Raw genomic sequence first — 24,861 nt, 5'->3', positions numbered from 1 at the left:
ATCACCATATATATGTGCCCCTTTACCCCTTTCGCCCACCCCCTAACTCCCTTTTCTGGTAACCATTAATCTGCTCTCTGTGTTTATCTTCTACATATGAGTGAAATCATATGGTGTTTGTCTTTCTCTGTCTGGCTTATCTCACTTAACATAATACCCTCAAGGTCCACCCATGTTGTTGCAAATGGGACAATTTTATCTTTTTTTTTTTTTTTTGATGAGGAAAATTGGCCCTGAGCTAACATCCATTGCCAATCTTCCTCTTTTTGCTTGAGGAATATTGTCCCTGAGCGAACATCCGTGTTAATCTTCCTCTATTTTGTATGTGGGACACCACCACACAAGGCTTGATGAGCAGTGTGTAGGTCCACACCTGAGATCTGAACCTGTGAACCCCGGGCCACCAAAGCAGAGTACATGAACTTAACCACTATGCCATCGGGCTGCCCCACAATTTTGTCCTTTTTTATGGCTGAATATTCTATTGTTTATATACACCACATCTTCTGTATCCATTCATCAGTCGATGGGCACTTAGGTTGCTTCCACATCTTGGCTATTGTAAATGATGCTGCGCTGAACATAGGGGTCATGGATCTCTTTGAAGTGTTGATTTCAAGTTCTTTAGACAAATACCCAGTAGTGGGATGGCTGGGTCATATGGTGTTTCTATTTTTAAGTTTTTGAGGAATCTCCATACTATTTTCCATAGTGGCTGCACCAGTTTGCATTCCCACCAGCAGTGTATGAGGGTTCCCTTCTCTCCACATCCTCTCCAACGTTTGTTATTTTTTGTCTTGTTAATTACAGCCATTCTGACAGGTGTAAGGTGATATCTCATTGTAGTTTTGATTTGCATTTCCCTAATAATTAGTGATATTGAACATCTTCTCATGTGTCTGTTGGCCATCTGTATATCTTCTTTGGAGAAATGTCTGTTCACATCCTCTGCCCATTTTTTGATCAAGTTGTTTGATGTTTTGTTGTCGAGTTGTATGAGTTCATTATATATTTTGGAGATTAACCCCTTGTCGGATACGTGATTTGCAAATATTTTCTCCTATTGATGGGTTGTCTTTTCATTTTGTTTGTGCTTTCTTTTGCCTTGCAGAGCTTTTTAATCTGATGTAGTCCCAGTTGTTTATTTTTTCTGTTTGCCTTGCCTGAGTAGACATGGTATTTGAAAAGATGCTGCTAAGACTGATGTCAAAGAGTGCACTGTAGGGGCCGGCCCGGTAGCGCAGGGGTCAAGTGCACATGTTCCGCTTTGGCAGCCTGGGGTTCACCAGTTCGGATCCCGGGTGTGGACATGGCACCGCTTGGCAAGCCACACTGTGGCAGGCGTCCCACATATAAAGCAGAGGAAGATGGGCACAGATGTTAGCTGAGGGCCAGTCTTCCTCAGAAAAAAGAGGATTGGCAGATGTTAGCTCAGGGCTAATCTTCCTCAAAGAAAAAAAAATTAGTGCACTGCCTATATTTCCTTCTAGGAGTTTATGGTTTCAGGTCTTTAATCCAAGTCTTTAATCCACTTTGAGTTTATTTTTGTGTGTGGTGTAAGATAACGGTCTACTTTCATTCTTTTGCATGTGGCTGTCCAGTTTTCCCAACACCATTTATTGGAGAGACTTTCTTTCCTCCATTGTAGGCCCTCAGCTCCTTTGTCAAAGATTAGCTGTCCACAGGTGTGTGGTTTTATTTCTGGGACTTCAATTCTGTTCCATTGATCTGTGCACCTGTTTTTGTACCAGTACCATGCTGTTTTGATTACTGCAGCTTAGTAGTATGTTTTGAAGTCAGGGATTGTGACGCATCCAGCTTTGTTCTTTTTTTCTCAGGATTGCTTTGGCTACTCGGGGTCTTTTGCTATTGCCTACAAATTTTAGGATTCTTTGTTCTATCTCCATGAAGAATGTCATTGGGATTCTAATTGGGATTGCGTTGAATCTGCAGATTGCTTTAGGTAATATGGACATTTTACCTATGTTTATTCTTCTGATCCATGAGCATGGAATCTCTTTCCATTTATTTACATCTTCTTTGATTTCTTTCAATAATGTCTTAAAGTTTTCAGTGTACAGGGCTTTCACCTCCTTGGTAAAATTTATTCCTAGATGTTTTATTCTTTTTGTTGCAGTGGTAAATGGGGCTAAGGGCTTTTTTAAAAGACCAGAAACAGCTCCTGATGGCTCAAAACCAGGAGCATGAAGGCCGCGTGGTGGGACTTCCGGCTTTGTCCTGGTGCCGACTTGTGCACACCCGGAAATACAGCACAGAAAGTGGGTTCTCCATTCCTTCCAGAAATTTCCTCAAATTGGGTTGTTTCCTCCACTTTTCCCCAAATCACTACAGTCTGCTTTGCTCCACATTCTTTTGTACAAAAGAGACCGAGGTCCATGAACAGGGTCGGGCGGTTTCCCAGAAAAAAAAAAGGCGCTTTAGTCTTTGGCTTCCGTAGCTGCGGGATCGTTGCTCCTTAAGTACCTGGGTCCATTGTTTCTTATCGGGGCAAATCCCAGAAGAAGAGGCCAAAATGCTGCTCAGACTCCTCTGCCCCAGATATCGGAGCCCCTTGGGGAGCAAGGACACCAGCGGAGCCAAAGGTAGGACAAGACGCAGTGTCCAGTGCAGTCTCTGTGCAGGGCCAGGCTTGTCGTATTCCAGAAGGTGCTAAAATATCCTCCACTAATGGTTCTCAGAAAACGACAAAGGAACCTCAATTGCGCTGCGTGAAATCGCCTCTCCTATTCTCTCATGGTCTGTGGGTGTCCCAGGCCTGCCTTTCTCTCAGTCTCTCTCTCTCTTCTCCTCTCCAGTCCACCAAAAATCCCCCCAACCTCTGGGGCAGCTCCCACCCTGTCCTCGACTCTCTTTCCTACCCTCCCAATTTTGCACTGTGGAGTCTGGGAAACGACCCGGCAGAGACAAAGCTCATCTCAAAAGCCAGGGGTGGAGAAGTCAGCCCAGCCAGCACTGAAGTCCCGAGGTGGCAGGAGGAGGGGCAGCACCAGCCGGCAGCACTCACACTGGACAAGTTTCCTCTTTGACAAAAACGAGCCCTCGTTGTTCCACAGCGGCCAGAGGGCTAAAGGGCCTTACGTGGTGACATCCCACCCCACCTGCCAGGCTGTATCATTTAGGATGCTCTCAAGAAAAGGGGGAAAATGCAACCCAAAAGTCCAGAGACAAGGCATGATCAGACAATGTCATCAAAAACGATGCTCTTAGCCTCTTCCTACATCAGGCCCTCTTATGGCCATCGGGTGGCCACCAGCAGCAGAGGGGGCCGCCTGGCTCCTTGATCACAATTAATGGGAGAGGATCTGGATGGGCTGGTAAGGCAGGTGGGTGGGAGTGGGGCTTCTGTGGCGTAAATACTCCCACCGCGGCTGATTTCCAGCTACAACTTGACGTCACAGTTGGAAAGACCCACACACGATAGCTTCTCAAAGCCAGTTCTGAGCAGCTCCAGCACACCACTAGGGGTACAGAAGCATCCTTCTCTAGACCATAAAATCCCCATGGACCAGAGGATGGGACAAGATGGACTGATTTAGACCAATCAGGGCCCAGCCATGGGCTGGGAGCAAGGTCGATTCCACCCAAACCATTGGGCAGCTGCACAGCACGGGCGGGAGGAGGGAGGAGCGGATGCTGGGAGAGGCAGACGTGATGGACACGACTGCCCTTCCTGGTATTCCCTTCCCAGCATGCCTGCCCAGTCAGCATCTTGCAGCTTCCAGCAGCAGCCCTGGCACTGGCCAGTAGGCCCCCCCAACAGGGCGATGGTGGGCAGTGACCAATTCCTGGTTTGGGGGACAGTGCAGTCATGAGGCTGGAAGACCAAAGGACCTCATGGGTAAGAAGGGGCAGCAAAAGCCAACATCCCATAAAAGGTCCCAGGAACCACCTCGCAGGCCTTCATCATGGCCGTGTGGCGAGCAGCCTGCGTACTGGACAACAGCAGCAGTCTGGCGACCTCCATCCAGGCAAAGGAGACAGCCAGGACCCCTCACTCCCAGTCTGCAAGCTCTGGCTCTCTTGGTCCATCTCCAAAACCCACTGAGGGTGGAAGAAGGTTCAAGACCGGGATCCCTGACCACCTCTGTTGTAGTTCACGATCGTGTTGTCAGGTGGCTCATTTTTCTTACATGCTCTGCCCGGCGCTTTGGGAAGCCTGACAGCTTGGTAAGATGTTGGCATCCCAGCCTTAACACAGCCCTCGAAGTCAGAGGTTCCAGCACCTGCTCTGGGCTGTGACTGAAGACCTGGAAGGCCCCTCCACCACCCGATTCCTGGCCGGAGCTGCGCGGTGGCTGGAAGCGATGCTCCCCCATCGTCTGTGCAGAAACCTGTTTCTCTTTGCTGCCAGCAGAGCTAATTGCTGAGTTAATGGGCAATGTGCTGTTAGGTGAAAAAGAGCGAGTTCTAAAACTGTATTTATAGTTTCACAATATTCTTGAGGAAAAGGAAATGTGTGTGTGTGTGAGTGCGAGGGTGTTGGAGGGGTGTCTGTGCAAATGCAAATGGACATAGGAGATGAGAACTGAGCAGGGGTTCTCACGGGGGGCAATTTTGTCTCCCAGGGGACATTTGACAATATCTGGAGACATTCTTGGTTGTCATCCTGGGGCCGGGGGTGGCGGTGCTACTAGCATCCAATGGGTGGAGCCCAGGGATGCTGCCAGACACCCTACAGTGCACAGGACAGCCCCACAGCAGACAATGTCAGCCCAGGTGCCAATAGTGCCAAGGTTGAGGGGCTCTGGTCCCAAAGTGGGGTCCTCGGAGAAGCAGCATCAGCGTCACATGGGAACTTGTTAGAAATGCAAATTCTTGCCTCCCCCTCCCCCCTTCGCCCCAGACCCACTGAGTCAGACACCGTGGGGGCCCAGAGATGGGGGGTCCTCACAGGCCTCCAGGGGCTCGCTCCGGTTTGAAAGCACAGGTCTAAGAACGCACATGTTTTATCAATAGATGGGGGACAGTGACTTTTACGGTTTTCTTTTTCTCTGTAGTTTCTAGAACCTCTGTGTTTAAGCTGGTATTACCTTTGTGATCAAACTATAATCTAAGGTCTTGATTAACCAGCGATGCCAAGGTTTCCTTGTCAGGCGGGAAGAGAAAAGGAGGTTCCAAGACCCGCATGTAAATCCCGACTCAATTTAACAAACAAGCTGTGTGGCCTTGAACGAGCGAGCCAGGTGCTGGGGGCATCAGCTTGCTCGCCTGGGGAGTGGGCGTGAGGATGGTCCTCTCCCTCATGCTCATTGGGGGATGAGATGAAACATCACAGGCAAAAGCGCTCGAGCCGTTCCGGGTTCCTGGGAGGTGAGCGGGAAGTTCCTCTCCCTGGGGTGGTGTGAACGGGAGGCGGCTGGGGACAGGAAGAGTCGCTGGAGAAGAGGAGGGCAGCTCCCACCCCACGAGGGCAGGGCTGCTGGATGAGGTCAGCTGGGTTTCGTCCTCCTGTCTCTCCAGCTCCCGAGTCCAGGAAGGAAGCCAGCTTAGCTCTCTTGCTTCTTGGAGCCCATTGTGATTGGACCAAAGCTGAAGCTTTCCCCAAACGGTCTCTTTCTATGAAAACTCAAACACAGGGAGCGATGACGCTGGGAGTGTTGGAGGGGCGGGGAGAAGAAAGCAAAGATCCCCACAGCCAGGGAAGAGCAGAGTCCACAGGGCCTCTGGGGAGTAAGGTCCCAGAGCCCCGGATTCATAGAACCAACCCAAGGAAGGGGATGGCCATGGCGTCCACAGAGAGGCTGCACCCTGACCCCAAGGGGCCATGGGGACCACAGGGCACGGCAAAGGGCATCCCCATGGTGACCACGTAGACCAGAGACTGGTCCCCAGAGCTGTGACGTCCCTGCGGCAGGGTTTGGAGAGGAGAAGCCACCGATAGCTGGGATAGGATTCCTTCCCATCCCACAGTCAGACTCAATGGGATGTAAGTAAAGCCGCGTCAGGGTTGACACCGACTTAAGTTTGTGAAACCGGATTCTTACCTGTTACACAAGCATGCCATCCCCTGGGGGAGGAATCATTGTGCCCATTTTACAGGTGACAAAGTGAGACTCTCAGAGACAGGCACCTCACCCCATGTCATACACGGAGCAGGCCCTTCCTGACCACACAACCTGAGGCTGTGGTGTCTCCAGCCCCAAGGAGGCCACCTCTAGGTGATGCTTCACGTCCCGGCTCCTCCCACACCACCCTCAGAGGCCCCTCGCCCACAGGGGCTGCCCCCACCAGCACCCCCCATGGAGCTCCTGCTGCCCCCAGGAAGAGCTCATTTCCGGAGATGTAAAGATGAGGGAAAATGGCTCCAAAGCACCCTCTGGCCCACAGCAAGGCCACTCTCAGGGCTGTGCTGCCCCAGAAGAGGAAACCAACAAGGTAGCAGGTTTCCCCAGAAGTCATTCGTCTTCCATTTGCAATGGGGGCCGGGGGCCCGGGAACGTTGTGGAAACAACAGAACTCCCCAGGAAGCCAGCATGGGCAGGCCACAGGAAGATGCCCAGGATCCCCTCATTCACGGTGGGGCAGAGATGACCCTGCCTTAATGTGACCCAGGCGACGCTGGACCCCTGCCGTCCTAACCAGAGAGCTGGGAAGCACGATCGTTGTGGGTGTGACGTCCCCTCCCACATCCATGAGAGCCCGATTTGCTCAAGCAGCACCACTTCAGTGCTCATGTGCGTTCAGCCACTTTTTCTGGTGAGGGGGACGTTGCTTTTAGGGGCATTTCCTCCATGGATCCATTGACACCGTTGAACACTCTTCTGGAACCAATGAAGTCTGTCCAGCATTGAGGAAAATGTCAGACTCAGGCCGGCTCCGCTGCCCAGCGGTACTGAGCCCAGCACTCATGCGTCTGGAGGCCAGCTCTGCAGCAGCCAGGCCTCAGCATCCTCATCCCCACCGCCCAGCTCCCGCTGGCGTCCACCTGGGCCACAGTCGGAACTCGGGAGCCACCCTGGGGTACAACATGAGCGGACCCTTTATACACATTTAGGTCCACTGAAAAAGTCAGATACACACGGCTAGAGGCGAATAATGATATAATACAAGTTTATACCCATCAGCAGATCGTCTCCCAGTGGCCGGGCAAGGACGGACCATCTGGGGCCGATTCTGCAGGCAGACAGCAGGGGGAGCTTTGGACGACCGTGGACAAGTGACCCAACCCGGCTGGGCCTCCATTCCCACATCTGGGAAATGCGAGTGAAGACAGCGTCCCCTTCAGGGGGTTCTCTGAGGGGTTGTGAGAACCCGTGCCTACAGCTCCAGCCCGCCCCGTGTCACGTGTGGCCCCAAAGAAGTGCCCCTTAGATGGTGATTCTTGACGGCTCCAGGGAGGTCTTGCACCTCGGCCACCTCAGATCACGGTGTCTGAGCGCTGGACACAGTGTCATTGCTCGGTTTATTTCTGGAGCATTCGGCACTCAGGCCAGCCATCCCTCCACCCGGGACCAGGCGGGTCCACAGGCTGGAATCCTCGCCGATGAATCCCGGGACAGACTCCGAGCAAAGACGTCCTGTGCTTGGAGCTCCAGAGAAGACAACTTCCCGTGTATTCCTCATCAAACACTAGGCTCCCCTCGCGGCCTAAGGAGATTTGGGGGAAGGGCATGTCTTTGTGAGGAAGGGGAGGCCTCGTGAGAGGAAGGGGGTCCAGCAGAGGGAGTAGCGCCCCCTCCATAGGCTCCCCCAGCCCCTTGTCTCCTCCCTGGGGACCCATTTTGGTGCCTGCTCAACCGTCTGAGCTGGCTTAGAAGGTGGGAGCATCTGGCTTTTAGCAGGACAAAGAAATAATGATCCTCAGAGGGCCTGGTGATTGCTTCCTGTTTCCTTGGAAACCACGTCTGCTGTCACCTTCCTCAGCCTTCTTCTCTCTCTCCTGCCTTGATGTGGGCCACAAATCCAGGAAGGGCCAGGTCGCTGCTGTAACGGAGGCCACCAGTGAAGAGGAAAGGACTCACCATTCCCCTGTCTTTCCTCTAGGGCACCATACTTCAGGGTCACCAGGGAACCCTAAAGAATTCCTGCAAATAAATGAGAGGAATGATAAAATTGGAAAAGCACCATTTTGTAACTTCTAATAAAAATATTGATTCAGGCAATGATCACCCATGGTTGAAACATTTAGAGGAAAAGTTGATAGGGGTTCCGGTCCATAACAAGCCACCTCAAAGTGCAGTGGCCAACGACTTCAGATGACATCCTACATACAGTCTGAGCTGACCAGGCTCGGCTGGGCAGTGTCATCCGGGGTCTCTCTGAGAGTCCGAGTCAGGTGGAGGCGGGGGCTGGAGTCGTTTAATCGTCATCTCCATCCATCATTATCACGTCTGATGCCTCAGCTGAGATGACACGAACAGCGGGACTGGCGGGACTCTCTCGTCGTGGGCCTCCCCACATGGCCAGCTTGGGCTTCCTCCCAGCATGGCAGTCTCAGGGTAGCAGACTTTACATGGCACCCGGCTTCCCACAGAGTGAGAGTTCTAAAAGACGAAGGCAGAAGCTACAAGGCTTCTTATGACCCAACCTTGGAAATCACAGGGTCACTCCCACCACATTCTAGGGTGGAAGGCAAGTCACTGAGCCAATCAGATTCAAGGGGCGGGGACCACAGACGGGCATGAACCCTGGGAGGCCTGGTCCCTTGGAGGAACATCTGTGGAGACCAGCTACCAAATGAGGAACTTAGCACGGAGGGGACCGTCGCTATCGGAACCCACAGATCATTTTTAGCATCGCTAGGAGAGGGACAAGCTGACTGTGTGTGTCTCTTGATATGGTGCAGCGGGAAGCCCCAGGGCCACCCACGGAGTGTTCTTGAAAAAAGAAAAATTGAATCTAATTCTAACTGAGCCTCTGAGGCTAACGTCCATTTCCAGAAAGTACAGGGGAAGGAGGATTCCAGAATGTGGAGCCATCCTCAGGAGCCATGACTAGATTTCTACTTAAGTCAATGGCATTAAATTAGAAATGAGAAGGGAGGGGCCAGCCCAGTGGTGCAGCGGTTAAGTGTGCATGTTCCGGTTCAGTGGCCCAGGATTCGCTGGTTCGGATCCCGGGTGCGGACATGGCACCACTTGGCAAGCCATGCTGTGGCAGGCGTCCCACATATAAAGTGGAGGAAGATGGGCACGGATGTGAGCTCAGGGCCAGTCTTGCTCAGCAAAAAGAGGAGGATTTGCAGCAGATGTTAGCTCAGGGCTAATCCTCCTCAAAAAAAAAAGAAAAATGCGGGGCTGGCCCCGTGGCCGAGTGGTTAAGTTCGCGCGCTCTGCTGCAGGCGGCCCAGTGTTTCGTTGGTTCGAACCCTGGGCGCGGATATGGCACTGCTCATCAGACCACGCTGAGGCAGCGTCCCACATGCCACAACTAGAAGAACCCACAACGAAGAATACACAACTATGTACCGGGGGGCGTTGGGGAGAAAAAGGAAAAAATAAAATCTTTAAAAAAAAAAAAAAAGAAAGAAAAAAAAAAGAAAAATGAGAAGGGAGGGGACCACCTGTAGATTGGAAAGGCCTTAAGAGATCTTAAGACAAAACCCCCACACTCAGGCCCTTTCTGGGTCCAGACTCCACCAAACCAACCATGGCATAAAAAGACACTTTTGAGGCAAACAGGGAAATTGATTACGGACCGGGCATTAGATGATCCCAAGAGATTATTATTTATTCTGTTAGGTGTGATCAATGGCAGCTTTGTGGGTATGTAAGGAAATGTGTGTGTGTGTTTACAGAAATATATGGAAGTGAAGTTGCATTATGATCGAGATTTTATTTTAAATACTGCAACAGAAGGAAATAAAAGAGAGAGAGAGAGAAGAGGAAGCAAATGTGGGAAATCTTGGTAATTGTCAAACCGAGGTGGGTGATGGGCTGATGGGTCTTTATTGTGCTCTTCTTTCCACTTGTGTGTGTGTTGGAAATAGTTCGTAATGAAAAGAAAAATTTGAAAGGGGAGCCACTGAGAAGGAACCTTTTGTCCCCCACTGCTCCTGACAGCACAGCCTCCGCTGGAATCGTTTGTCACCGTGAAGCTCGGCTACCCAGACCTCATCAAGAACAAACACAGCCTTTCAAAGTCACCTTTGGCAGAGCCAGAAGCCGGCTCTGCAAGCTGTCGCCTTCCGCCCCACCTGTTGTTAAGTGGGGGTTCTGCTCAGCGAGACGGCAGGTTTTAGCTCCTGGAGAACAGCGGGCCCCCCACCTCTGGATCGCCCCTTCCCAGCGTTCTGTCCCCTTTTGGGGGGGGAGGGGTGACATCACATCAAATGGACCCCATGGACCACATGCCGCATCAGAGAAGATTTAAAGCAGACAAAAGGAAGATGGTCAAATACACAGCGCGTACAAGCCCACGTGTGCATGTCCCCCTCACATCACACGTGTGTGAGAGAGAACGAGTGTCCGCCATCGCTGATTCACTGGGGACTCATCGGCCATGGCCAGTCCTCCTTTGGGCCAGAAGTCGCCTCTTCCTTGTAAAAAGAGAGGCTAGATCAGCAGTGCCCACTCCTGGCCCACCGCCAACAGATGTCTCTTCTGCAGGTTAGGAACCTGCCTGTTTTTGCAATTCCCCGCTCATTTCATGGTCTTTAGATCTGCACTGTGGAGACCCCGGGGCCTGAATATATGGAGTCTGTGGCCCCTCTGGGCTCAGAGGGGCTGACTCAGAGGGAAAGGAGGATGGAGGGAAGATTGCCAGCCTGGGGACCAGGAACCCCGGGACCAGCTCCAGCTGAGCACCGCCTGGGGAGTCACCCTTCTCTGGGCCTCATCTGTAAGCCGGGAGCTGGGCCTGATGCTGCGCCGAGGCCCTGAGCTTTGAGATCCTGCACACTGTAAAAGGGTGGGAGGCAAAATATTGACTACCTGGTCACCTCTTCCCCCGGCCAGGGCTGACGGCTTGTTTGACATGTGTTTGATTTCTCACGGGCGGGTCTGAATCTTAGGCCTGCGTCTCCCCTGGGTGATGTCATCTGAGCCCCAGGTCTCACCTAGCACTCAAGAGAGGGACCTTTACAAAGAAGGCACGTGGGTTCAAGATGTGACAGCATGGAGGGGTCTGTGCGTGTGTGTTCAGCCAGAGGAAACCCACATGCCCAGCCTGGGAAGCCCTCGGTCCCAGAAAAACTCTATGTAATCAAAGAATTCAGCCCAAATGAATATACCCAAATTAACTAGAATTTTCTTCTTTCCTGTAATTAATGAGGGTACAGAGCCTGTAGTACACCTGTCTACCTTCCAGATGGCTGATGACATGGGAACACACTTGTGCACACGCTCAGGCACACACAGAGTTCAATGGAAAGACATCAAGTCACCCAGAGAATGCGGTTTTTGCAGCTAGGTCCCACCTGCAGACAACCCTGTGCCCTGCTCCACCCTCACCTGACTAACCCCACCTTCTGAGGACCACCCCACGGATACTGGGCATTCCCCTGTCCCTCTCTCTCTCATAGGAGGAAGGGAAGACACATCCACAGACTGACCAAGACCTGCTGGGCACTGAATGTGTTATGTTACCTAACTAGGCAGGTGGTATAGCTGAGGAGAAATTCAAAAGTGCCAGACTATTCTTGCTATACAAATTCTTCTTTTTTTTTTTTTTTTTTGGTGAGTAAGATTGGGGCTGAGCTAACATCTATTGCCAGTCTTCCTTTTTTTGCTTGAGGAAGATTGTCGCTGAGCTAACATCTATACCAGTCTTCCTCTATTTTGTGTGTGGGATGCCGCCATAGCATGGCTTGATGAGTGGTGTGTGGGTCGGCACCCAAAATCCAAACCAGCGAACCCCAGGCTACTGAAGTGGAGCACACAAACTTAACCACTACGCCACTGGGCCAGCCCCAGACTTTTCTGTTTTTAAAAAAATATTCTTTCCTAACTGAAGTTCTTTCAGTGTGGCAGGATTATACATTTTGTTCTTCTCCTCCTTTTTTTTTTTTTTTTGCTTATCTGTATTTTCAACTCTTTTTACAATAACCATGCAGCGCTGTCTCCATAGAGACTGCAGCACTATTTCCATTTGGGGCCAGATAATGCTTTGCTGCTGGGCACCATCCTATGCGCTGCAGGACATTTAGCAGCATCTTGGTCTCTACCCGCTAGTTGCCGGGAGCATCCCCCCAGTTGTGACAACCAAAAATGTCTCCAGACATTGTCAGATGGCCCCTAGCAGACAGAATCACCTCCAGTTGGGAAGTTTTGCTTGAACTTAGACCTACTAAGACTGAGGTTGGGTAGTTAGAGAGCTAAAGGAAGACCGGGAGAGAGTAAAGACAATAATTAGCAGGTATTCAGTGTTTTCCAAGTGCCAGGTACCAAGCACCACACTTTCCAGGTGTCACCTCATCTAATCTCCACAAGAATTCAATGAGAAAGCCCTCTGACCATCCCCATCCCAGAGAGGCTGAATGACTGGTCCGAAGTCACACAGCTATGAAGAGAGAGCGTCATGAAAACCAGGAGGAATGAGTTTCAGGAAGAAAGGAGGAGCTGGCCCAGTGGTGCAGCAGTTAAGTGTGCATCCGCTTCTCGGAGGCCTGGGGTTCGCCGGTTCGGATCCCAGGTGCGGACACAGCGCCGCTTGGCAAGCCATGCTGTGGCAGGCGTCCCACATATAAAGTAGAGGAAGATGGGCATGAATGTTAGCTCAGGGCCAGTCTTCCTCAGCAAAAAGAGGAGGATTGGCAGCAGATGTTAGCTCAGGGCTGGTCCTCCCCCCCCCCAAAAAAAAAAAAGAAGAAGAAGAAGAAGAAAAAGAAAGGAGCCATCAGCAGTCAAAGACTGTAAGATGCTCTTTAAAACGAATATAAGTGGTACAACAACAAATTAGATAACTAGTGAAATGGACAAATTCCTAGAAAGACACAAACTACCTAAACTGACTCTAGAAGAAATAGAAAATCTGAACACACCTATAACAAGTAAAGAGGTTGAATGAGTCATGAGAATACTACCCTCAAAGACAAGTCCAGACCCAGATGGTTTCACTGGTGAGTTCCACCAGACACTTAAAGAATTAACACCAGTTCTTCACAAATTCTTCCAAAACATAGAAGAGGAGAGAACTCTTACAAACTCATTCTATGAGGTCAGTATCACCCTGATACCAAAACTGTATAAAAACTTCACAAGAAAAGAAACTACAGAGCAAGATTTCTTATGAATAGAAACACAAAAATCCTCGACAAAATACTAGCAAACCAAATCCAGCAACATATAGAAAGGATTATACACCATGACCGAGTGAGATTTATCCCAGGAATGCAGGGTGGTTTTTACATCTGAAAATCAATTAATTCAGTACAGCCTGTGAGTAGAATAAAGGACAAAAGCCACATGATCATCTAAATAGACAAAGAAAAAGCCATTGACAAAATTCAACATGACTTCATGATGAAAACACCCAACAAACTTGGAATAAAGCAGATTGTCTCAGCCTAACAAAGGGTATCTATGATAATCCCACGGCTAACATCATACTAATTGTGAGAGACTGGATGCTTTCCCCCAAGACCAGTGACAGGACAAGGATGTCTGCTCTCTCCACTTCTATTCAACATTGTACTGGAGTTCCGGCCAGGGCAATTAGGCAAGAAAATGAAATAAAAGGCATCTATATGGGAAAGAAAGAAAGAAAACTATTTCTATTTGAGGATGAAATGATTTTGTATATTAAAAAATCCTATGAAATCCACTAATAAAAACGATTAGAGCTAATAGACAAGTTTACCAAGGTTGAAGAACACATCATCATCTATAAAAGTCAACTGTATTTCTATACATTTGCAATAAACCTTCCAAAAATGAATTTTAAAACACAATTCCATTTACAATAGCATCAAAAAGAATAAAACACTTTGTAATAAATTTAGCAAAGGAAGGACAAAACTTATGCTCTGAAAACTACAAAATATTGTTGAAAGAAATTAAAGAAGACCTAAATAAATGGAAAGACATCCTTGTTCACGGGTTGGAAGACTGAATGTTGTTAAGACGGCAATGCTCCCCAAATTGGTCTTCAGATTCAATGCAATCTCTATCAAAACCCCAGCTGGTATATTTTCAAAAATCAATAAGTTGATTCTAAAATGCATATGGAAACTCAAAGGACCCGGAATATCTGAAACAATCTTTAAAAAGAAGAAAAAGTTGGAGGACTAGCACTTCCCAATTTCTAAACTTACTACAAAGCAACAGTAATCAAGACAGTGTGGTACTCACATAAGGACAGACATACAGAGTAATGGAATAGAACTGAGAGTCCAGAAATAAATCCTCGCATTTATGGTCAACTGATTTTCAACCACGGTGCCAATACAATTCAATGGGGAAAAAACAGTCTTTTCAACAAATGGTGCTGGGACAACTGGATGTCCACTTGCAAAAGTTCAGTTGAACCCCTACCTCACACCATACGCAAAGATTTACTCAAAATGGATCAAAGACCTAAACATAAGAGCTAAAACTATTAAACCTTTAGAAGAAAAAACAAGCATAAATCTTCATCACCTTGGATTAGGCAATGATTTCTTAGATATGACACAAAAGTAAAGCATCAAAAGAGAAAAAAATACATTAGACATCACCAAAATTAAAAGCTTTTATGGGGGCCGGCCTGGCGGCACAGTGGTTAAGTGCCCACATTCAGCTTCCATGGCCTGGGGTTCGCCAGTTCGGATCCCAGGTGCAGACATGGCACCACTTGTCAAGCCATGCTGTGGTAGGTGTCTCACATATAAAGTAGAGGAAGATGGGCATGGGTGTTAGCTCAGGGCCAGTCTTCCTCAGCAAAAAGAGGAGGATTGGCAGCAGATGTTAGCTCAGGGCTAATCTTCCTCAAAAAAACAAAAAAGCTTTTATGCTTCAAAGGACACCATCAAGCAAGTAGAAAGACAGTCCACATAATGGCAGAGAATGTTTGCAGATCACATATCTGATACAGAGCTGATATCCGGAATATATAAAGAGCTCTTACAACTTAATAATAAAAAGACGAGTAACCCAATTGAAAAGTGAGCAAAGGGTCTCAACGTACATTTCTCCAAAGAAAATATGCACATGGCCAATAAAGATATGAAAAGCTACTCGACCTCATTAGCCACTGGGAAATACTAATAAAATCACCATGAGCTACCACTTCACACCCACTAGGATGGCTGTCTTCAAAAAGACAGACGATAACAAGAGTTGACAAAGATGTGGAGAAACTGGAACCATTGTACCCCACTGGTGGAAATGCAAACTGATGCAGCTACTTCAGGAAATCGTGTGGCAGCTCCTCGAAAGGTTAAACATAGAGTAAACATATAATCCAGCCATTCCGCTACTAAGTGCATACCCGCAAGAAGTGAAAGCGTATAGCTTCCCTTTCAGAGGGCAATGCCAGCCAGCCTGGTGCTTGGATTTCTAGATACAGCCTCACCCAACCCTAAAAATCCCAAAAAGGCCAGAGATCTAGGAAGAATGGCTTAAAGCTGCAAACAGGAAGAGACTGGCAATTCCAAGAACGTGCCAGATCTTTTCCCTTTGGCCTCTAGAGGAGAACATCCATTCTTTGAGAATTAACTCCTCGCTTCTCCCAGACTCTCCCTGAGACTGATGTCATTTTTCCTTCTGTCACCGCTCAGCCTGGCCTCTCCCTGCACAGCCTTTCCCTGCATCTGTACTTGGCACCTGATACCTATTTTCTCATGCGCTCCTACAGCAACCCTAGGAGGTTGGTGTTTTTATAGATCCACAGATCTCCAACCCCCTGAGGCCAGATGTGCTGCTGAAATCCGATTTCTTCACATTTTGGAAAGGCAATGTGCTGCATACACTGTGTGCTATGTAACACCCCCAGTGGGTCTGAAGCAGGACCCTGTAATCAAACTTATTAATATGTCTACAGCGAGGCGTATGAATATTCACATTGAGTGAAATAATGAAAACTATAAATAGCCTTTCGTCAGCTTGGGTCACGTTTTGCAGAGTCTAGTCTCTAACCAGGGCTGTCTGCTTTGAGGCCCCTGCCCTCAGCCCTCCACTGACCCCTCCTGACATACACTTCTGAAACTTCAGCCACATCCATTTCCCTCTTCCATCTTTCCATACAGAAGCCTGTCTTTGCCGTATTCTGTGGCCCCAACCTCCGTCCCCAGCCCCCGGGGGACTGAAGAAGTCTGATGCTTGGAGGCTCTCTCTAACCTTCCGAACAACCCCTGCTCAGGAAGCTCTTTGCACGTACAAACCTTGTTTAGGCTGAGCCAAGGACCAAATGGACATCCATGTGATGTTTTGAAAAAGGAAATTCCCCTTTGCCCCCACCTCAGGAAAAAGGCTCAGATCCTCTGACCCACTCAAGGTTTCACCTCTTCTGGGAAAACAAAGGCCAGATTTTGCAGAGCAGGCCCTGTTTTGAGTCTGACACCTGCCATTCATGTCCCTGCTCCAGAACCTGCTGTGACTCCACGTTGCCTGTTATTTATAATGACCCTCCTCCTCAGAGTGGCCTTAAGAGATATGCCTCCTGAATACAAGGATGGCCCTTGTCTACCCACATGCTAGGAGCCTCTGCAAAGGCCACTTCATTCGTTCATTCAACAACTAGTTATTGGACACCTACTACATGTCAGGCACTGTTCCAGGCACTAGGGTTTTACCAGTGAATAAAACAGCCAAGGTCCCCTCCACTTGAGCTTGCGCTCTAATGGGGGTGACAGAAAATAAATAGATAGATGTATAATATAATGTCAGGTGGTGAAAAGTGCCGTGAAAAAAAAAGGAGCAGGGCAAGGATATAAATAGAGAATGGGGGTGCTATTTTAGCTAGAGTAGTCACAGACAGCCTCTCTAACGGGGTAACGTTTAAGTGGCCATCTGAATTAAACAAGAGAACAAGCTTCTTGCAATGTATATTTGGAGAAATGTACATTGAGGATATCTGGAAGAGGAGCAGTGTAGACAGAGAGAAAAGCAAATCCAAATGCCCTGAGTAGGAAGTGGGCTTCCTTATTCGAGGAAGGTGGGGAAATTGGGACACGAAGGAGACCCTGGCCCCTCGCAATTCTGGTGTCTAGCCAGGAGCTTCAATTGTTAGATGAAGTCTCGTGGGCTTGGAAGATGCTGTCAGTGAGGGCTTAAAGGAAAATGAGAAAAATGTGATTGGAAACCGGAGGAAAGAAGATTCTCGTATGCAGTGTCAGAAAGTTTAGCAGCGCTGTCACCTGTGGTAATGCGGAAAGGAGAAAATGTACCTAATGAGCCAGATGGTCTAGCTAAGGAGATTTCCGAATAGAGTATTGAAGATCCCGCCTCATTTCTTCTTGCCTCTTTTAGTAAAATGAGATAAGAGAGAAATAAGCTAAAAGAAATACTGTTAAACAAAAGGAACGAGGACTTTCTGGTTTTGAAAATTCCCAGCTTCTCTAGATGGCAAAAGATAAAATTAAGATATAGTTTCTGGGAAAAGATCAAATCCAGGGAAATATCACAAAAATACGACCTGAAGATGAAGTTGACGGTGTGGCTGTAAAATTTGTTAAGTCCTCAGAAAATGTAAGAGGGTGCTGCAGAGAACCATTCACTTAGATAATAAGGCTTCTAAAAAATTTAAAGGTGTTATCCTTCAGCGGCCTCAGCAGACTCTCAGAGGAGAGAAGAGTGTGTCTCAAAGAGCTTTGTCTAATGGAGCAAATGCCCCAATAAGATTCATAGGAGATCCAAAAAAGTTTTAGAAGAATTGTGTTGACAGAAACACTGCCAGCTGGAACTGAAAGAGAGACCGTACAAAATGAAAGGAAGTCTTCAGACTCCCAAACTTCTACAGGAGGAAGGCTGAGAAAACCAATCATCTGCTAACGTAAGCTACCTTTCATGGAAAAGGAAAGATGACTCAGAAACCAATACCAAAAGCCCCTAGGGCAGAGCCAAGAGCTGTGGAGAACTATTTCCAGCCCTTATGTCCTAATGAAGGAACCCCCAACACTGGAAGTTCTGATAGATTTCAGAATTTCTATTGACCAGTGACTCCTATGTGCCTCCTTTCTCAAATTGGAGTGTCTGTAATAGTTATCTTATGCTTCTCACACCATTGTATGCTGTGGGGGGAGGGGACAGATAACTGTCTCTTTAGTTCACACGCCTTCAGATCAAGAGGAACTGCGCTCTAAGAGCAATACTTGAGGAAATTTACCCAGAAGCCCCATCTGTACCTGATTTAGATGACGAGATTCTAGACTTTGAGCTATAATATGAGATTTTGGGGAGACCTTGGGAGAAGGTAAGAATACTCACATGTGAAAGAACGTGGCTTATTGGAGACCAGGGGACAAACCACGGTAGACGCCCTTATGATTTCCCTCCTGGTGTTCATACTTCCTCCCACATTGAATAGGAAGACCTGTGTAACCAACAGATATTGTAGAAATGATGATGTGTGTCTTCTGAGTCTAGGCCATAAAAGACACTGTGGCTTCTGCCTTACCCTTTCTTGGAACACCCACTCTGTAGGAATCCAGCCGCCGTGTTGTAAGAACTCTCAAGCAGCCCTGTGGACAGGCCCACATGGTGAGGCACTGAGGCCTCCTGCCAACAGCCAGCCCCGCTTCACCCTCCATGTTACTGACCCACCTTGAAAGCAGAGCCTCCAGCCCAGTCAAACCTACAGGTGCCTGCAGCCCTCGCCAACCTCTTGGCTACGACGTAATGACAAACCTCAAAAGCTGAGTGGCTAAGCTACCCCTGAATTTCTGACCCACAGAAACTATGTGAGATGATAAATGTTTATTGTTGCTTTGAGCCACTAAGTTTGTGACTCATTTGTTACGCAGCAACAGATAACTAATACAAGTGGGCATCCATCCTTTGCTTAAATCCTTCCAGGATCAGAGAATTCATTTATACATTCATTCAACAAATAGTTTTCAAGCATCTACTCTGTACCAGCCAAATAGTCACCACCCCTCCTTGTGGGAGCATTATATCTCCCTACCCCAGTGATGATGAACTTGGTCAAATGACTTGCTTTGACCAATAAAGTGTGAACAGCAGTGATATATGTCACTCTGAGCGGAGGCTTTAGAACCATTTCATGGTTCTACCATCACTGTTCCCTCTGCTTTAGTAATTTTTTTTTTTTTTTTTTTGGTGAGGAAGACTGGCCCTGAGCTAACATCTGTTGCCAATTTTCCTTTTTTTTTCCTCCCCAAAGCCCAAGTACATAGTTGTATAGCCTAGCTGTAAGTCCTTCTGGTTCTTCTATGTGGGACCCCACCACAGCATGGCTTGATGAGCGGTGCATAGGTCCGCACCCATGATCTGGACCAGCGAACCCCGGGCCGCCGAAGCAGAGCGCACAAACTTAACCACTATACCACAGAGCCGGCCCCTTCCCTCCGCTTTAAAAAAAGCAATTTCCTACCTGATCCTTCAGCCTGCATCCTGAAATAAAGAGGACGTGGAGCAGGGCTGCAGCCACCATGGGCAACATGTACCATCAGCAATAACAAACCCGTGTTGTTATAACCACTACGTGTTGCTGGTTGCTTGTTGTTCAGCATTACCCAGCAAAAGCTGACTGACACCATCACACGACATCCACGCCTTGTGGGCTGCTGTTTTCTGAGCCTTCTGTCCTGGCTTTCCACCTCAGGATGCTTCCTGGCTCGTCACTGCTCTCCCCAGGGCTCAACACAACGGAGTCTGAGCAGCCCGGAGCACAGCAGCCTAGTCCCTCCAGATCGGGTGTCACGCAGTCACTCCACAGCTCCCTGAAACTTGGGAAACTTTGCTCTCTGGCGACCTCTCAGTCTGGGACACAGAAACCTCCCACACAGCTGGAGAAGAATGTCTCTGGGGACCGAAAAGACGTCATGAGTCCACACTCCAAGGCTTGGGAACTTGGCCTTAGGACAGCCTTCTAACTTCCTTGGAGCCTAATTAAACGCCTTCACCTGCAGTCTAACGAGCCTGGTGATGTGGCTGCTGAGTCCACAGCAGATTCGGAGCCAGTCGACACGCTGAGCAAGGAGGCAGAATCCGGGAGAGAGACGATGGACGGCTGAATGCTGAATGATGGCAGGCACCGCGCAACCCACAGCCGCCCTGCAGGATCGCTGTTAACTTGCCCATTTTACGAGAGAGGGAACTGAGCCCCAGATAGGTTAGCAATTTGCCAAAAGTCACAAGCTTGTCAGTGAGGGATCGAACGGCATATAGTAGATACCCTGTGAACAGAGCTCCGGGTGCTGATTTTGGCTTTGGTGTTGTTTGCGAGTAAAACAGAAAGAACCAGCGGGAAAGGAGAGGCAAGAGGGTGATGGGAGATTTTCGGTGGGATGAGGTCCCAGGTGGAGGGAGGATCATGCGAAGAGCAGGGCACAGGGAGGAGGGGGCACCTGAGAGCACAGGGACCCCAGGACAGCCATCCCCCCCTCAGCCAGGACCTTCTTTGGACAGGCTGCTCGCATCCTGTTCTCCCCCAGAGACCCGAGCCCCAGCCTGGCCGGCAGGACGGACACAGCACCACCTCGCCTGGGCTCACACAGGCCTGGGGCTCTCTCGGCACTGCTCGCTGAGATGGAGGGGCCTGGACCACCCAAGGAGCCACTGATACAGGACCAGGATGGACATCCAGTGCTGGGTTCACTGCTGGGAAAGCCGGGCTGGAGCGCTCTCATTCCCCCAGTCAAGGCCCAGGCAGAAGACCTGGACAGCTGCAGGCCCCATGATGAGGCGTCCCCGGGGGCTGCCCGATGGGGCAGAAGAGAAGAGGTGCAGCCCGCACACAGGAGGGCCCAAGAGACACAGAGCCAGAGGCTGGTGACCCGCTGCTCCCAACGTTTCCTCCAGTCTCAGCGACGACCTGAGTCCCGTCCCCTGGCCTGAGGAGGGGTAGAGAGGCTCCCTGTCCAGGGAGGCACAGGGGATCCACGTCCCCTCTCAGGAGAGGTGACGCAGGGAGCAACATGCAGTGGGCACTGAGCCGGGAGGAGGGGGCTGGGGTCAGGCAGCGCGGAGACCCTGGCTAAGATCAGAACCACCCCAGGATTTTGGAAACCTGGATGAACTCCCCTCAGGGTTGATTTTTTTTTCATTGTGGTAAAATATACATGACATTAAATTTACCATTGTAAGTATTGTGAAATGTACAGCTCGGTAGCGTTACATTCACGCTGTTGTGCAATCATCACCACCATCCATTTGTAAAACTTTGTCATCTTCCCAAACTGAAACCCAGTCCCCATTAAACACTAAGTCCCCACTTCCTGCTTCCCCCAGCCCCTGGGGGACCACCATCCTATTTCCTGTCTCTATAAATTTGACTACTCTAGGGACCCCCAATACGTGGAATTATATACGTAGTATTTGTCTTTTTGTGACTGGCCTATTTCACTTAGTTTATTGGTTTCAAAGTTCATTCATATTGTAGCATGTGTCCGAATTTCCTTCTTTTTTAAGGCTGAATAATATTGCATTGTATGGATGGACCACATTTGGTTTATCCTTTCATCTGTTGATGGCCCCTGGGGTCGCTTGCACGTTTGGGCTGTTGTGGATAGCCAAACACAGGTGTACAGTTATCTCTTTGAGACCCTGCTTTCAATCCTTTTGGATCCATATCCAGAAGCGCAATTCCGGGATCACATGTAATTCTGTGTTTAATTTTTTGCGGAACCACTAAACCATTTTCCACAGTGGCTGCATCATTTATGTTCGTGTCAGCAATGCACAAGAGTTCCAATTTCTCCACATCCTCGCCAGCAGGTGTTGTTTTCTGGGTTTTTTTTTTTAATAATAATAAGCATCCTAATGGATGTGAACTGGTATGCAATTGTGGGTTGGATTTGCATTTTCCTAATGATTAGTGATATTGAACATCTTTTCATGTGCTTATTAGCCGTTTGTGTATTTTCCTCAGAGAAACGTCTGTTCCAGTCCCTTGCCCATTTTTGAATTGGCTCATTTGTTTCTGGGTGTTGAGTTGTAGGAATTCTTTATATATTCTGGATATTAACCCCCATCAGAATATGGTCTGCAAACATTTTCTCTTATTCAAAGAGTTGCCTTTTCACTCTATTGACAGTGTCCTTTGAAACACGAAAGTCTCTAATTTTGATGTAGTCCAGTTTGGCTATTTCTTCTTTTGTTGCCTGCGCCTTTGGTGTCACAGCCAAGAAATCATTGCCATATCCAGTGGCCTGGAGCTTTTCTCCCCAAGTTTTCCTCTAAGGGTTTTACAGTTTTCTCTTTTAATTTTAGGTCTTTGGTCTATTTTGAGTTAATTTTTATATATGGTGTAAGGTGAGAGTCCAGCTTCATTCCTTTGCACGTGGAGATCCAGTTTCCCCAGCAGCACTTGTCGAACAAATTATTTTTTATAGGGACAAACATAAAGGCTGTGTTTGTAGTTCTTACGGAACCATAAACCAAAATGAACACACAAATTAAACACAAATGAAACAAACGGCCAGTAAAATTCAAAGAGCATTAAATTAACATCAAAGATGATGTTCTTTGGCAGAAACTGAGTCCCCCGCTGCTCCGCGGTGGCAGACTCCACGGATTGTCCCCCGGGGCTCCCACTGGGACCGCTGCCTGAATACAGCTGTCTCTCACTGGTCTGCCTCTGTTCTGTTCCCATGAGCTGAAACATTTAATCCTCCAATGTGATCGCAAACACAAACGCACATACGTGTGAGCACACAACCATGGCGGGGGGGGCGGGGCGCAGAATGAAATGCTCACGTTATTGTTGACATGAAACCCCCAAATTTAAGAATTCTTGTAGAGAACTCATCAATCTTGGAAATATGTCTGAGGACCCCAGGGAGTCCGTGGACCCCGGGTTAGAAAACTTGAGTTAGGAAGATGTGGCCCAAAGTCCTTCTAGAATGGACAGGTTTAGTGGCTTTTCTAAGGAGTCAAAGCGTTCCGTTTACACATGTCAACAGTTGACTCGACAGTGGCCAGGGCCGCGTCTCTGCACGTTATGCTGCCTTAAGCCAAATGTGTCTTTTCTAAATCTGGTTCGTGGCTAACCTCAAGCGAGCCGTTAGTGCTGCCTGGCGAGCAGGCCTCCCTCCCCTGGCGGGGCAGCCTGTCCCTCGCCCCACGGCCTGTCATCCCTCCCCCGGCCCTCCGCTCGCCCTGCCTTCCTCCGCTCCCTCTCGCCTGTGTCCTTGCTTCCTGTTCACGGAGAGTTTCCTCAACCCCCACCCGCCCGCCCGCCCTCGCCTTCTCTCCTGATCCCTGGAGGATCTGTCCGAAGCCGCCCAGCCTCCAGTCCGCGCCAGAGCCTGTCCCCTCTCTTGGGCTCAAGGACATCCTTCTGGTAAGCCCCCGCCTCCTGCATAATGATGTTTTTCCTCTCTGTTCAAGCGTTCCCATCAGCTCTTCGTTCTCCCACTTTACATTTTAAAACCTCCGTCTTGATCGCATTCCCCTTCAAATGCCATCCTATTTCTCTCCTTCCTTTTCCAGCAAAACCCCTCCAAGCCCCTCTGAAGAGTGGTCCCTACCCTCTTTCCACTTTTGCTCCCGCTCTCGTAAACTCGCTCCAGGCAGGCTTGCAAGCGAAGTCAGGGTCGCCTCAATCCCACCTTAGCAAGTGGATTGTCAGCGCTGTGTGCTTCCCACCAGCAGCAGCTGACACAGGCGCTCCTCTTCCGTCCCCCGAAACACCGCCTCCGCTGGGCCTCCGGGCGCCTCACCCGGTTTTCCTCCTTCCCCACTGGCCGCGCCTTCCCCGTCTCCTTCCTCAGGGTCCAGCCTCTGCCGTGCATGTGCCCTCCTTGCACCTTGTGGTTTAAATGTTGCCATTGCTGATGACACCAAGCTTACACCTCAGCCCAGGCCTCCCTGTGCCCTCCTGACTCACCGCCAACCGCCAGTTCCACGTCTCCACTGGGACATCCAACATGGACATCACATTTACCACGTCAAGCTGAGCGCCTCTCCCATCCTCTCCCCTTCATTCATTGACAGCTCCAGCCTACGCTTGCTCAGGCCGGACACCTTGGCTCCACAAATGGCCAAGAAGCACATGAAAAGATGCTCAAACGTCATTAGTCGTCAGGGAAATGCAAATCAAGGGCACAATGAGGTGCCACTTCACACCCATGAGACTGGTTATAATTTAAACAAAAAACAGATAATGATAAGTGTTGGCAAAGCTGCAGAGGAAGTGGTCCCCCATACATTGCTGGTGGGAATGTCAAACAGCGCAGCCACTGTGGAAAACAGTTTGGTATTTCCACATAACCCAGAAATTCCACTCCTAGGTTTATATCCAAAAGAATTGAAAACAGGTTTTCAAACAAAAATTGGTCCATAGCAGCACTCTTCACAATAGCCGAAAAGTGGAAGCAACCCAGATGTCCACCAGATGCATGGATAAAGAAAATGTGGTCTATCCACACGATGGAATATCACTCAGCCTTAAAGAGGAAGGAAATGCTGACACTTGCTCCAACATGGATGAAACTTGAAAAGGTTGTGCTAAAAGAAATAAGCCAGACACAAAAGACAACATATTGATTCCATTTATATGAAACATCCAGAATAGGTAAACCCATAGAGACAGAAAGTAGGTTAGTGGTTGTTCGGCGGGACCAGAGGCGGGGGTGGGTAGAGAATGGGGAGCAATTGCTGAATGCATCCAGGGTTCTCCTTGGGGTGATGAAAATGTTTTGGAACTAGATATAGTGAATTTACTAAAGCCCGTTGAATTGTATACTTTAAAATGGTTAATTCTATACGATGTGAATTTTGTCTCGATAAACACACAAACCCCCTCTCCTCCTTTGCACCCCACATCCAACCAGTCAGCCAATTCTGTCGGCTCTGCTGTGAA

General features: G+C 48.9%; 1 long non-coding RNA gene across 2 annotated transcripts; it reads right to left on the bottom strand.

Annotated features, from left to right (window-relative positions):
- Window positions 1–23,783, bottom strand: LOC139040812 (uncharacterized). 2 transcript variants are annotated; one of them, XR_011495157.1, is made up of 3 exons: window positions 23,528–23,783; window positions 18,303–18,408; window positions 1–8,045 (listed from the first exon to the last, which is right to left on the bottom strand). It is a non-coding gene; the product is annotated as an uncharacterized lncRNA (long non-coding RNA). The 2 variants fall into 2 exon arrangements; XR_011495158.1 differs by lacking the exon at window positions 23,528–23,783 and adding an exon at window positions 19,429–20,816.
- Between the last annotated feature and the right edge of the window lie 1,078 nt (window positions 23,784–24,861).

Source organism: Equus asinus, chromosome 17 (genome assembly GCF_041296235.1).
Source record: "Equus asinus isolate D_3611 breed Donkey chromosome 17, EquAss-T2T_v2, whole genome shotgun sequence".
NCBI lineage: Eukaryota > Metazoa > Chordata > Mammalia > Perissodactyla > Equidae > Equus > Equus asinus.
Note: the sequence above shows the minus strand (reverse complement) of the source record. Positions and strands in the feature narration are given on the sequence as shown.